This window comes from Bemisia tabaci, chromosome 1 (assembly GCF_918797505.1).
Source record: "Bemisia tabaci chromosome 1, PGI_BMITA_v3".
Taxonomy (NCBI): Eukaryota; Metazoa; Arthropoda; class Insecta; order Hemiptera; family Aleyrodidae; genus Bemisia; species Bemisia tabaci.
This window is the reverse complement of record NC_092793.1, coordinates 60,598,292-60,612,137: the sequence shown is the minus strand read 5'-3', so window position 1 is coordinate 60,612,137 and position 13,846 is coordinate 60,598,292. Positions and strand designations below refer to the sequence as shown.

The following is a 13,846-nucleotide window of genomic DNA, read 5'->3' as shown; positions in this document are numbered from 1 at the left end:
TGTCTACCAATTTCAACGACCAGCCCGCTGAGAACTTTCCCAGAGTATCTCTCACCTTGAAGTTGCATGGAAACAAACCACCGTTCGGATCTAAAACCCAATCACTCATCCCATTTCCCCGATAAGAGCCCGCACCAGGGCGCTTGAGTATTTACACGGGTGCTGTGGGCCAACGGAGCGGGGGTTTTCGATAAGTAGTCGGTAAGGTGGCAGGGTTGAGGAGCAATCAAATCTCTTTGAGGCGGGTAAAGGTGGCGGCGGTGGATGCGGTTGTGAATGTGGGTGTGGGGGTGGACGAGTAAGTTTAACTTCGAGTTGGGTTCCTCGATTTAGATTCGGAGGAAGCGAGAGGCGGCCGCACAGTGGATCGAGTCAATCAGAGAGATCGGACATGAAATTTTGGACTAAAACTGCAAATTTTGATGTTTAATTAGTCTCATTCTAAATTCGAGGGGTGTTTCTAGAAGAAAATTTCACGAGGTAAACAATGGAACCACTTTTAGAACCACGAAAATTTGTATAAACGGAGTTAAAAGCGCCTAATTTTGTCCGACCTCACCTAATAACGAGATCCACTGTGGGCCGCACCACGGCACTACCGCAGCCTCCGCGTCCTATGCAGTCACGCAGGTGGATCTGTGCGAGCGAGGCTCCTCTGAGACACCGCACACGAGTGTCGAAGTTGTACATTCAAGACAAAGTTCAGTTTTGTTAATGATTTAATAGCCCTGAATTTTTTTTCTTGAGTTGTTGTTTTAACTTAAAGCGTCGTTGTTTGTTGACAATTTTTTTTTTTTTTTTTTTTTTTTTTTTTTAAGAAAAATTAAATCAAGTCTGTTTTTTGAGTTAAAGAAACGTTTTTTTCCTATCGCTTTTTTAACTTAAACTTGACGATACCAAAACAACGTTTCTTTGACTAAAAAAACTGACCTCGACTTAAAGAAAAAACAAAACAAAAACAAAAACAAAACGCAAAAAAAATGTCGATAAAAATCTACGCTTCGAGTCAAAATAATTTCTCGGGAAATTTGTTTCTCAGTGGCGGTAATTTTAAAAAGGGGTCATCGGCCAAATTTTGACGAGCTGGGAGCTGGGTTCTCTATGAGAGTTTCTTCCTATAGAGAGTGGTCGAATAAAATGAGCGAGATAGAGACTATCTTCAGAGAGCTACCCCTATTTTAAATTAAAATACAGTACTCATTCACTACAAGTATTCCTGCCTTTATTAAAAAAAGGCTGGTAGAGCTTATGTCACATTAAATCCGCATCTCAAAAAAATAATTGAAAGAAAATAAAGAAAATTATGACGAACCAACGGTTTCGTTTCTTGTAAAGTTGATAAAATATTTTTAAGCGTGCCTATAGGGCTCGCTTTTTGAAATCACTCGGATGTACTGTAGTACAGCACACCGATCGACCAATGCTTTTCAAGGGGCGGTCCGAATTTTTTTTCCGTCGGATCCGTTCTTCCGTTTTTGAACCGTTATAGTGTCAAGCCCTGAAGGTCATTCATCGAGAAACCGAATTATCCTGTTACTGGAAACCCTTGAGAACATTTTCCCGTGGAAACCGTATTATTTTCTTTCATAGGTACGTCAAATAAGCTTTTCTACGCTCGGAGGATTTAAATTAGAAGTTTAAATGCCGCCATAACTATTTAGCGAATCAGCGTCTTTTCAAAAGCGGTTAAACCCAAGTTGGCTGCATCTCCATAGTTACAACTGCAGCGAAGTGAGCAATCTCCAATTCGACCAATTGGAAGGCAGAGTTTTGGAGGTTAGGTTCCCTTGTTGATTCTCGTGTTGTGTAAGTGTTGTCGAAGTGTAAGTTGCATTTTTTTTTTTTTTTTTTTTTTTTTTTGGTGTCACGTTTTTTTTTTTTATTTCCAGAAAAGATACCTTAAAGTCTCATTTTAATACAAATCAATCGAAGAAAAGAGAAAAGACAAAGTTTGACTCATTAAACAGAGTAAACTCCATACTCTGCTGCTGCAAACTGAGCAATCTCCAACATGACGCAACAAACTGAACAATTTCCAAACTTTAATTTGAAATTCTGAATGAACCAATTCAGTTAAATGATTTATGATGTTATTTTCTTTGTTCATCCAATATAATTATGTTACTTTCTTTATTCAATAAAATGTATTTTCAATAAAATGTATTTACATTCAACGGTATCAAATCAATAATTCCTCCCCAATTTGCAGAGAGTAATAATTTATACACATCTCGTTGAAATGGAAATAGTGCACACACTAGATTTCAGTTCTTCGGCTTCGGGTATGTTTCCAACATATTCATGTTGGATGTTTCTTCTTGTTTTGAATTCCTTTCGCATATCTTTCACATACAATTTGTCTTCTTCTTTTCCACGAGCAAAAAGGGCACAGCCCCGTTTGTCTGATCATCCAGCACCGCGCACATTTAATCATAAACATTATAAAAATAAAACATCGGTAAATAAAGGACTCATCGAATCGATAAAAACACCGTTAAAATATTCAATCGTCTTCAGGAGAAGAGAGCCAGCTTTGTGCTCATCTCTTTGGCGGTCGCCCAGGTAATATTTTCCTTAAGGGTTGTAAATTCAAAATTTAGCATTTTAATGCAATTCACAAAAACTAATCGCTGTTACATGTTTTTTTCAAAACGGATATTGTCACCTTCCGGCCAAAGTATAGCAAGCGCCATGTGATGTTTCAAAATTTCCGTCGCCATTTTATTTGTTTACAAAGAAATTTTTCAACGAAGTTGTCCGAAAATGTCACTAAATTTTCTTTTTTCATACATAAAGTCGCTCCTACAACGCACTCTGGCGTTCTGCGACACCCAAACGCCACATATGCCTATCTCTCCAGAGGTTATCGGGCAACCGACACCGCAACATCTCTTCGTCAACGCCCTGCCGCCATCCCTTTACGAGACGTCCCCGTCGCCTTTTATCAGGTGGTACCCAATCTAAAACTTGTTTGGGCAACCTCTACTCCGACATTTTTGCACATAAAATGTGCATAGATGTGCAATGTGCATTTACAAAGAGGCTCCACCCGACACAATGGCCAAATGTCATCAGTGGCTGTTTTATTTTCGTTTTTTGTTTTTTTTTGTTACCTATTTGTCTGTTGTTACCTGCTGTATACTAAAACGAGAATAAATTCAAAGTCGAATTCGAATTTCTTTGTGCTGCCGATAAAATTCAGTGAAATTTTCAAACTGATTCAACCAAAAATTTCCCTGTAAACAAATGAAATGGCGGTGGAAATTTTGGAACATCGCATGGCGCTTGTGATACTTTGACAGAAAGGTGACGATATTCAGGTGAACAGAGTTTTTTTTTTTTTTTTTTTTGATAGGCTGATCCTTCAGGCTCAACAACTGTATATTTTTTTGAGACTCAACAACTGTATATTTTTTTAGACTCAACAACTGTATATTTTTTTAGTCGATAATCGAGACTCAACAACTGTATATTTTTTTAGACTCAACAACTGTATATTTTTTAGTCGATAATCGAGACTCAACAACTGTATATTTTTTTAGTCGATAATCGTTATCTATTTTTACAAGTTACATCTAAATATCTTATTTCTGTATAGAAGTCGATATGTTTAATAAATAATAATAAAAAAAAAAGATAGGCTGATCCCCAGTTTGACAAAACGATCCCACAGTGCGGTGTCCGACACACGGCTGGTTGGCTTAGGAGCGTGGGCAGGGGCGGGGGAGGGGGTGGGAAGGCAAGCAAGTGGCTGTGTAAGTAGCTTAGCCGACGTGTGCCACCGCTAGGTAGCTCCACCGCTGCACCCGTTCCCGATCCCGAGTCGGGCTTCAGTTCATGTTCTGGACGTTTCCGGTCAAGTGCTACTCTGTGCGACCGCCGATCGCTCCTCAAGATCCCCAGTTCCTGCTTCAAATCCACCCGGATTACACTGCAACAACAGACACCGTGCCGTGGATGTGAGTTTCTTGTGGCAAGTGAATATTCAGTGTTGTGCTGCAATGTGCCCGCGCGCCCCCCGCCCGTCGGGGTTCGGTCCATCGTTCTCCCGCAAGAATCGATGATTCGGGTTATCAATCGGTGATTGTATGTATGTTTTCGCGTGCGTGATCGTGATCTACTAATAGTGCTGTGATATGTGGCCCGTTTGGATTACATTCTTAACTGTACAGGATTATACTTTGGATACCCATAAAACCTATTAAAAGGTATGTAAATTTCGTCATTTAACGTCAAAAGTATGCCATGGCTGAGGCTATATACAATCTAGTGAAGAAAGATATGTCTCACCAGAGGATTGCGCATCTCCTCTTACACTCATATTGTATGGATTTGTCATTTTCACCTGTAAAAATTTGGCGTTTTGGATGGGATGCGAATTACAAGAGACTGTCAAAATGTAAATACAAACAACTTAAGTGCTTCGATACGGGAGGCGAAAGTTGGGTTTTCTCAGTTGGATCTGCTTATCATTTCATCTCACAATTAGCAGAACCAAAATATGGTTACTTTCGCGAGTAATTGAAAAGATATTGGAGAGAGCATCAATGCTACAGATGTCTGTGATTTTAAATACCAGGGTCTCAATTATATGTAATCGAATCTGAGAAACTGGCACCTAAAGGGTTTCAGAGAAGCAGCTACGAATACAAAAATGTATCAATTTTTGCCAATGAACCATAAGTTTATCTCTGTCAAAACAGTAATATGAGTAAGTTTGTACAGAAATATTTTGCATCATAACCCAAACACACAGTGAAGTTTCAAGTTGGACATTTGAATCTGGAAAAATTTCCATCGATGGCACTATCCCTATTTCTGAGATACTAATAAGTCGGTAAAGGAAAATTTGAATTACATTCGATATAATCTTTTTTATTCAAAACCGTTTGCAGAAGAAAAGGCTCCGTGTAACTCCATCGAAGGACAAAGACTCGAGAAGTACACGGCTCTTTTTTAAACCAAAAGGAATCATTGTCCTTGTTGGGTCCTCTAAGATTATGATCAATTATTCAACGAAAATCTTGCATATTTTGAGATTGCGTCGCAAATTTCTGAAATTATTGGGAACAGTGATATCCTCCAAATTAACAATCTTCGATATTTTTACCGACCAAAACATAGATTGGAGTTTTGAGAAGGATATAGAAGAAAGAAGAATATACATTTTTCAGAGACTTTAACGCGAGGGTAGAAAAGTATGAAAAAAAAGATAAATCCTTATTCTTAGCTCTAAATCAATTCGTTTAAACGCAGGGCTCGTGGGATCTCTTTTTGATAATAAATACCATGTATAAGCAATGAAAGTCCTACCATACATTTAAAATTTCTTGTGAAACCACATCAGTTCAGGGATCAGGGATCACTACCTAGAAAACTCTGCCCGAAACATTTATTTTTCCATTTTTTTGTGTTCAGCACGGAAGTACTTGATGGTTTCATATCACATAACTTGAGGAAATAATCAGCGCTACTTAAATTATGATGCATACCTCTTAAACACTCTAGTTTTTCTACCCTCATTTAATGGCAAGGCGGCTGGCAAATAAAAGTGTAGAAATAAATAAGCAAAAAAATAAAAAAAAATAAAAAAAAACTAAATGAAAAACCAGAATAAAAGCCATATCTCTAGTTCAGCTTTGCATAATTCCATCAGAATAAGTGTTTTCACTTCTCCTCCACCAATGATAAAATTAATAGACAGCAAATTACTAGCATGAGTAATGACAATTATCGGGATGGAGCCTAGAGTTCAGTCGGCTTTCCAAAACTTACGTTAGTGGTAGTTCTTCCCACCACCACGTTCTATCTTGGAGTAGCGAGCAAGATTTTCCGGGAATCGGAATGAAGATCAAATTCAAATTTACTCTTAAAAGACTTCTTTCTTTTAACACCGCGCCCGAAATATTCCGAATTTTTCAAAAAGCTCCCATGCAGGAAATTTGCCAACACAATCTGAAGACCAATTTGAGCTGGCCCTGGGGTTTCAATCGCAGCGAGTCAAAACAAGTCGAACAGGACTTACTGCTAGAGCATGTAAATACGTAAAATCTACTACGTAAAAACGACAACGTAGTAAATACGAGGTGGTTCGGTTTTATCCGCTGGCCGAGCTAACCGCAAAAGCAATCTTAATTGGCTCTCCAGTTCTTAACCGAGCCTTGCTCAATAGTGCAATCGTGTTTATGACGCTACCACCAAGTCCAATAACAGATGTGCGAGTTCTAGAAATCAGGTCTGATATTCTGGATTTAATAACTTCACTACACCCATCCTCCCCGTACCGCAGAGTTAGTGCAAAACGCTGGTGAAAACGCCTCAGCGGTTTCGTTCTTGTCGGGAAACGAGGTGCCTGAATTCAATCGATACTCTCGTGGAGTTCGGTAATTGCGTGATCACGGTAGATAAGCATTATTCCTGATGTCAGTCGTTAAATTTTGGCGACACCTTCATTGGCCCAAAAAACCAGAAAGATCCAAGACCTCCCGGGGCCTCCTTCAACTTGAGATTTTGATTTTTCAAAGGACTAATCAAACTACATTCTGCAATATGGAGCTACAATTTTTGGCTTACCTGTAGAAACACTCGTCTGCATAAGAAAACTAATGGTACCTACGTCATTTGTAAACTGAGCTAGATATTGTACTTCCATATCGCAAAATGCAGTCTAATTTGTCGTTTTCCTCACGGAAGAACATAACCTTTTTCCAATGTTGCCAAAATTCCCTCGTATAAGTTGCGTATTAACCAGGAAAATCTAGGGGATTTCTAACTGAAAATATCACTGATTTTTCCTCAGATTTCATGCAAAATCAGAAAATTTTGGGGTAAAAATTGCACAGGCACATTTTTGTAAGATAAATTCATTGTTGGGGTCAATTTGGCAACCTTGGAATGGAGTTACGTTCCTTCGCCTGAGAGACGACGATTTTAGTTTCCTCAATTTTCGAGAATAACCATTTATCATGAGTTTAGGCTGTTTAGGTTCATAATCGTTGTAAAAATGCAGAAAAAAAATGTATGATTTTCCCCAAAAAATCGGGAAGGTACGAGCACCGCTGGGTCCCCGCAAAAAAAACTTGTCCTGACCCATGAAACAAGTTCAGCTGCAACCCCTCAAACATGTGAAGCCGCAATACTCATGGTGCGTACACGCGTAAAAATTTGTAATTAAGGTTACAGGCTCCTAGCCTCAGATTATCCAACGCTCATGGATCATTTTAAAGTCACCTGATACCTAAAGTCCCAATCTTTGCATGGTATGATTAGTCTCGTGACAAAATCCGTTTCCCAAAGGTCGAAAACCTCGAGCGTTGATGGTCAAAAAAGTCTTATTACAGTCTATGTTATAGTTTTATTATAGTCTTATTAGTAGTTATGACTATATAGTCTATATTTTAGTCAAGGATAGGAATCGCAGCTCCGTTAAAAGTAGTTTACATTAATTCGTGATGATATCTTAAACTAAAATATGAGTGTAAAAGTGTGAAATTAAATAAAAAATGCTCCAGAGCGGTCCTTATTGAATTTTACATTTTTTCGAACTCCTAACAATCGTGAAGGAAAGCTTTTCAAGACGAGGAGCACCACTGGACAACACCGGAAGAGGAGCGGCTAAAGCTCTATTGTGGTGGTTATGTGCCTCTGAACGGTCAATGTTGCCGAAGTTACAATCATTATGTGGAATCCACAAACGTAGTCTTGGTCCACATACGGACCAAGTTGTATCAAATCACGTCAATATCCGTTGCTACATCCCAGTGGTCAATGTCGGCTAAGTTTGGAAAGTGGAGAGAGGAACAGTCGAAAGAGAACCATCTGTCTAAAATGAAACGACAAACTGAAAGAAAGAGTATATTGAGGGGCATATTATAAGACCGAATGGACTGAGTTTATCAGAAACGCATCGAGTCCAAATTGCAAGTCCAGATGTCCAAATTGTTCACGTACAGGAGAGAGGAGCGATGCTTCCCTTGTCAACTGATAACTGATGAGTTATTAGTCAGTTGATATTGGTTGCTCCGCGTGCGAAAATGATGGTAACTCAGAAAAATGAAAAATGAAATGTAAGAACGAGCGTGACAGATTGCGACAGCCGTTCTGTGTTCTTTTCGTTACAAGAAAGCCCATATTTGAATGTATATATGCTGAAAGGGACCAGGGACGGGTGGGAAAGAAGGAATGTGCTCGCTAATTAAGGGCCGTAAGAATGAATGGGAACTATAGAGCACCAGTGACGTCAGCGTCGATGACCGGGACCAGGGACCACAGTTGGGGCACTTTATCTCAGGAACCCTATCCACAACGCTGTTGCCGCATGTCCACGGCTCTTGAAGTAGCATATTTTGGCGCTTAGTTCGTTCCGATTTAATGTAAATTTCCACTTTTACATTGTTTCTTATGCAGCTGTTACGAGTACATTCCATCTTTTTTGCACCCGTCTCTAGTTCATATTAGCATAAATAAGTCCAGCTTGGCAAACGTTCGACTGTAATAATGGGATGAGTTCTTCTCATTATTTAAAATTGAAGCGAAAAACTCCAGTTAAAAATCTAATCCTGTGACTATCTCGTATTGGATGCTTTGTTCGGTTGCATGCGTGATGGCACACGCTGCAACCACACGCACCTCAAATACGAAGCGTATCGACGGTGAAGCTACCATACCACGTATTTCGGTTTGCGACGTCGCAGACTTCCTCTCATACCATATTTGTTAAATAGAAAAATATTCAACGTCGATTCTTGAAAATTTCCGTACATTTTCTTCCCCACGCGAGGAAAATTCTGTGAAAACTGGAAGGTATGACCTTGATTTGTTCTCCTCCAAGAAAAATATAACGAGAACGGAGATTTTGAAACACCGCAGACGAGATACGTGGTTTGGGAGTTCCACCGTCGGTATCCTTTTCCCGTCGCATGACAGAACTGTTACGAGAGCTTGGAAATGAAGAGAGCTTTCAGGATCCGTACGAGTCGTGCGTGAAATCGAGTCGGTGGCTTTGCTGTGCGTCTGTCGGCATGAAAGAAGCCGTAATTGAGCGTCGGTAGCCCCCTGACCCGGTCGCCGGTCGTGCTCATACCAATGGGCCCGAGATCAATGTGTCCCGACTTTGCCAGACCGAGCAAGTCATGCCGCCTCTGATGTGCACCGACGTAAAGAAATCCGGGGATCCTGGAAGTACGGCATCTCGCGCACCTGAGCACCCACGAACAATCGCGATCGATATCACGCGCGTGTCAGACGTGTGTTGTGGGTGTCGGGCGTAATTTTAGAAGGCTTGCCGCCGGCCGGAAGCCGGCTTTGACTGCCTGTCAAGCCATCGACTTAGGTAGGAGAGCCTAGGACTCCACTTGGACGTATTTCTGCCAAACGGAACTATGTGCATTAAGACATGAGCCCTGCAACCCATTAGAACGTATGCATAACAGGGTTCACGTCAGGATGCACATAGTTCCGTTTGACAGAAATACGACCAGTTAGTAGTCCCTCAGAAATTTGAGCGTGGAATCCTCCAAAGCGCATCGATTGCTCCTTACTTTTTTACTGCTGGCGTAGCTAGGGGGATGCTTGGGGTCCAGCCCTGCCAGAGAGATGAAGATTGAACCCCGAGAATAAGAGCCAAGTGGCGAGGCGTGAATGATCGGTAATCGATTTTTCCCCATTGGAAGCCATAGTAAAATATTGATTATTAAGGTGTTCGTCGCAAACACCCTGTGTATCGATCCATTTCCATAGGTTTAAATGGTAGATCAATCGATATGATGCAAAGCACGCCACGCCACTGATGCAGCCGCTCAATAGGTACCGCATAGGACTCTCATGAAGAGTAAGTGACTTGAGGACTTTGCCCCCACCCCCCCCAAAAATTGCCGCTTTAATATTTTTCGAATGACGTACATAGATTTATGGAATGATGGAGTGACTGGAGGCACACCCTAGGGAGAATAAGCGAAGTCTTATCTCCGTCTCTCGCCTCATCCACGGCCTCGATGTTTCTCCACAAACAAGCTAATTTTGGGTAACTTTCATGGAATTTTTACTTTCCATAGACAAGGGTTTGGTGTTTTCTTCAGGGGACTTTCTCACACGGAAAAAAGAGCACGAGGTTGTTTGATGATATGGAAATTGCCAATTAGTTGTGGTAGTACCCCCATTAATTAGGTCACCAACTCAAATGTTGCGGCCTTACCCCAACTTGGTACTACCACATATTATTGCAAATGGTCATATCATCCAACAAATTGAGGTAGTACTACAATTTTAGGGGATCACCGCAAACACTTATTTTACGTGAAAGTGTCGCTCTTCAATGATGCGCGCATGAAAACCTAACTCTTAGCTTGAATTTGTCAGAATGTAACTGAATGTGAGAGATGGTTGGAAATGACGCCGTTAGTCGAAAACGACTCACCTCCTTGTCAGAAATGGTCTTGCAAGACAGCGCATTGGGGAGGAGACGAGTGATGATGGTCTGAAGATTGAAGTCGGTGACTGTATCTCAGCAGACAACCTTGCTTCAACCTCATTGTTCTCTTGCGTTCCTTCTGCGCTATCGTGACTTTATTGTTGTCAAGTCCTGCTTTAAAAGCTTCGAATTTGACGAACTAAGGGAAAAGTTATGACAGTGCGTCGAATGTCTCTTTTCTACGATTAAATTACGGTCACAGATCATTCCAACGATTGTGGAGTTCTGCACTCAAAGTTTTTAACTTAAAGAAGTTAACTGGAAAAACGCATCTCGCGTGCTGTTATGATAAACATAAAAAAGATGAAAAAGTATACAAAATTTTACCCAATAGTACAAAGTTTTGGAGGTGAAGAGCAATTTTTTCATTGAAAGGAAGATGTTCAGATTGAAATATTATTTTTCAAATGTGTGTTTTTTTTTTTAAATTAAAGGAATGTAACTTTGGGGCCATACCTGAATAACTTAAAGCTTCAAAGGGGGGGGGGGGGAGGCGTCTTTGTCACCGTTACGCGGCGTTACAGGGGGCGGGGGGTGGTATAGAGCGAAGCGTTACGTAACGAGTATAAGTGATTTTTCGAGTTTCTGTGGAATGTTTCGTCAATCGTCTTCAGAAGTCTTAAAGAATCTCGAAAATATTCTCTGTAATACTTTTACTTTTCCTCACTAAATAGAAACGCCAATCTTTCAATTAAGTGTAAGGTGATGTTTAGAATATTTTTTATCGAAATGGAGGGAGGGAAGGTCCGGACAAGCGTTACGTAATTTTTTAGGGGAATCTAGTACAGTGTTAAGGAGCGTTACAGGAGGGTGGGGGTGTAAAAAACTCGCAAATTTAGCGTTACGGCAATTTTCTTATGACAACCCTCCATTTTTCCCACGGAGGGGGAAGAGGCATCTAATTCAAAATCACGGATGAATTTTCGCTTGAACTGGCGACACAGCGGAGAGTGACTTGGACGAGAGCGTCGAGGCCTCTCTCTTAGCGCCGATTGTTTGTTTGCATTGACCGATATTGGTAGACTCGAGTCGAAACTAACTTTCGCACTTTCCGCCGATGATTTGCTGGGGAACAAGAGGCCCCATTCATTTGTCAACAGCTCTCACTGCTTCGTCACAGGCGGCCTCTTTTGATGGCAATACCTCGTCCCGGGCTCTTCGATTGTGACTTCTACTTCTTGAGAAAAAGCGTAGCCACCTCGTCTGAACATGCGACAGACTCTTTGGTGACTTGACGAAGATATTCGCCACGAAAAAATTCTAAGAAGACTTTCAACGTTCGATGGAGATTGAAATGACCACGGACAGAATGATGCTTGATAAGCTTAGTAAAGTGATGATGATGTGAATTGTCCTCAACACAACCCTCATTTTGTCTCTCTTCTCATGTGGAAGAAATGATCGGTTTTCTAGCTGTTTTTTTGGTGTTCTAGAATTAGATGCATCATCATTGCCTTCAATCTCACTTTTTATGAGTTCCTTACTAACGCTAAGAAAGAAAATGATAAGAGAGGAAGATTCTTTTCTGACAGATATTACTGATTCTAAAACTCTTCCTCCAGCGCAAAGGTATGCGACAGGGCCGGATTCACCTACTTGCCGCCCATGGGCCGCCTGTATTTTGTCTCATTCGTTTTGAAACATCAATAAAAACCATCAAGTGGACGTGCCAGCGGGGGTGCGGTGCATAAGACGCGTTTACTCGTGTTGGAAACATTTTTTGGGAAAGCCCTGTCAGCACTACTAGCAAAAATTCACCGAACTTTGCGCGAACGTTAAGTTTCGTAAACCTATCTCTGCGTGGACATGGTCTTCCATTCATAAGAAATGAGCGAAACAATTATGAAAGAACAAACATAAATGTGGTTTAATGATTTTAACTTCCGCCGCCGCGCCGCACAGACAGCACCGTGTTTGGAGCAATGCGTGAAGTATTCCGACAGTTTTGTAGGCGCTATGAGTTTCACGCCGACGACCGCTGCTGAACGCACTGTGTTTGACGCAATGCGTGAAGTATTCACGCAGTCTTGTGGGCGATATGCGTTTCACGCTGACCGCAGTGTGTCTAGCGCAATGCGTGAAGTATTCATGCATTTTTGTAGGAGCTATCCGTTTCACGCTGACCGCAGTGATCGCACTGTGTTTGATGCAATGCGTGAAGTATTCGTGCAGTTTTGTAGGAATGCAGGCGCTAATATGTGTTAGATGCCGACCGCCGCGCCGAGGGCTTCTCCTTTTCATCTCCCATCATGTGGCCACCCCTTTAAACCGGCCCTGGTATGCGATGACACTGCTGCGACGGTTTCGTCACAATTTTGATGAGCGAGTAAACCAGTAGACATTATATGGGTGATCATTCCACTGGTTACAATTTTGCTTTTGAGGTCTCATATTTACTTCCCATAACGGATTTTTCAGGGTTTTTTTTGAACCCAACATCAGGATAAAGAATAGTCACTAGAAAGCTTTTGGAGATTCATACGATCTCATTCCGATCATATGAGAATAATGAAACAATATTGATGAGGAATCGAACAAACTTTCTCGTAAAAAACATTCAATTGTTTGGCATTTTGCATGCTTCGAATAGAATGTTTTCTTATCCTTAGAGAAAATACCGACAGTGGTGATACGGTAGTCACTTCCAGATGCAGTTGTGACTGAGAGATGTAATATAAGCCAATGCCAATGAGAATTGGGGGGACGTTTGCACGGAGGAAAAACTGCTTGACCCCAACATGACACATCTTTGTCAGAGTTTTCATTAGACCTTCACTCGCTCGATGTGACGCAGAATGAAACATATCTCGGCTGCAGCCTGATCGTTGAAATTTTATGTTTGTCGCGTAGACATAGATGACGTAGGCTAAAAGGCGGATGGTCGGCTGTGTCTATCGCTGCTTTTTCGTGGAATGGACGACATACTGTCGGAAACTTAAGAGGTGCCTTTAACTTGTCGAGAGTTCCACCCGACAAGCTAAAGGAGCCTTTTAAGTTTCCGACAGTATGTCGTCCATTCCACGATAAAGCAGCGATAAGACGTAGCCGACCAATCACGCTCCGCCTTTTAACCTATGTCATCTATGTCTACCCGACAAACACAAAATTTCAACAATCAGGCTCCAGCGGGCTGATTATTGAAGCTGATGGACAAAGCGATAGACACAGAAGACATAGGGAGTATGAAGCGATCCTATTGGTTGACATGGTTGGTTCTTCTAGACTAAGGAAGAAAATGATGGACTAACTGTCGGGTCTTTAGTGGGTTGCCGTCAGTTAGTCCATTACCTACCTCCTATGTCCATTGCCACCACCTGCTTCCACCATTAGGATCCCTTCAAATCCCTTTTGTCGTCTTTGTCTGTAGCTTTGTCTATA

At 41.3% G+C, this 13,846-nt stretch overlaps 1 protein-coding gene across 1 annotated transcript in view; it reads left to right on the top strand.

Moving 5' to 3' along the window:
* Positions 1-3,787: 3,787 nt before the first annotated feature.
* Positions 3,788-13,846, top strand: part of LOC109031983 (uncharacterized) — a 61,647-nt gene continuing 51,588 nt past the window's right edge. Inside the window, exon 1 of the mRNA XM_019043854.2 lies at positions 3,788-4,208. The gene's annotated coding sequence lies outside the window, so the exon portion shown is untranslated. The remainder of the gene's footprint in view (positions 4,209-13,846) is intronic.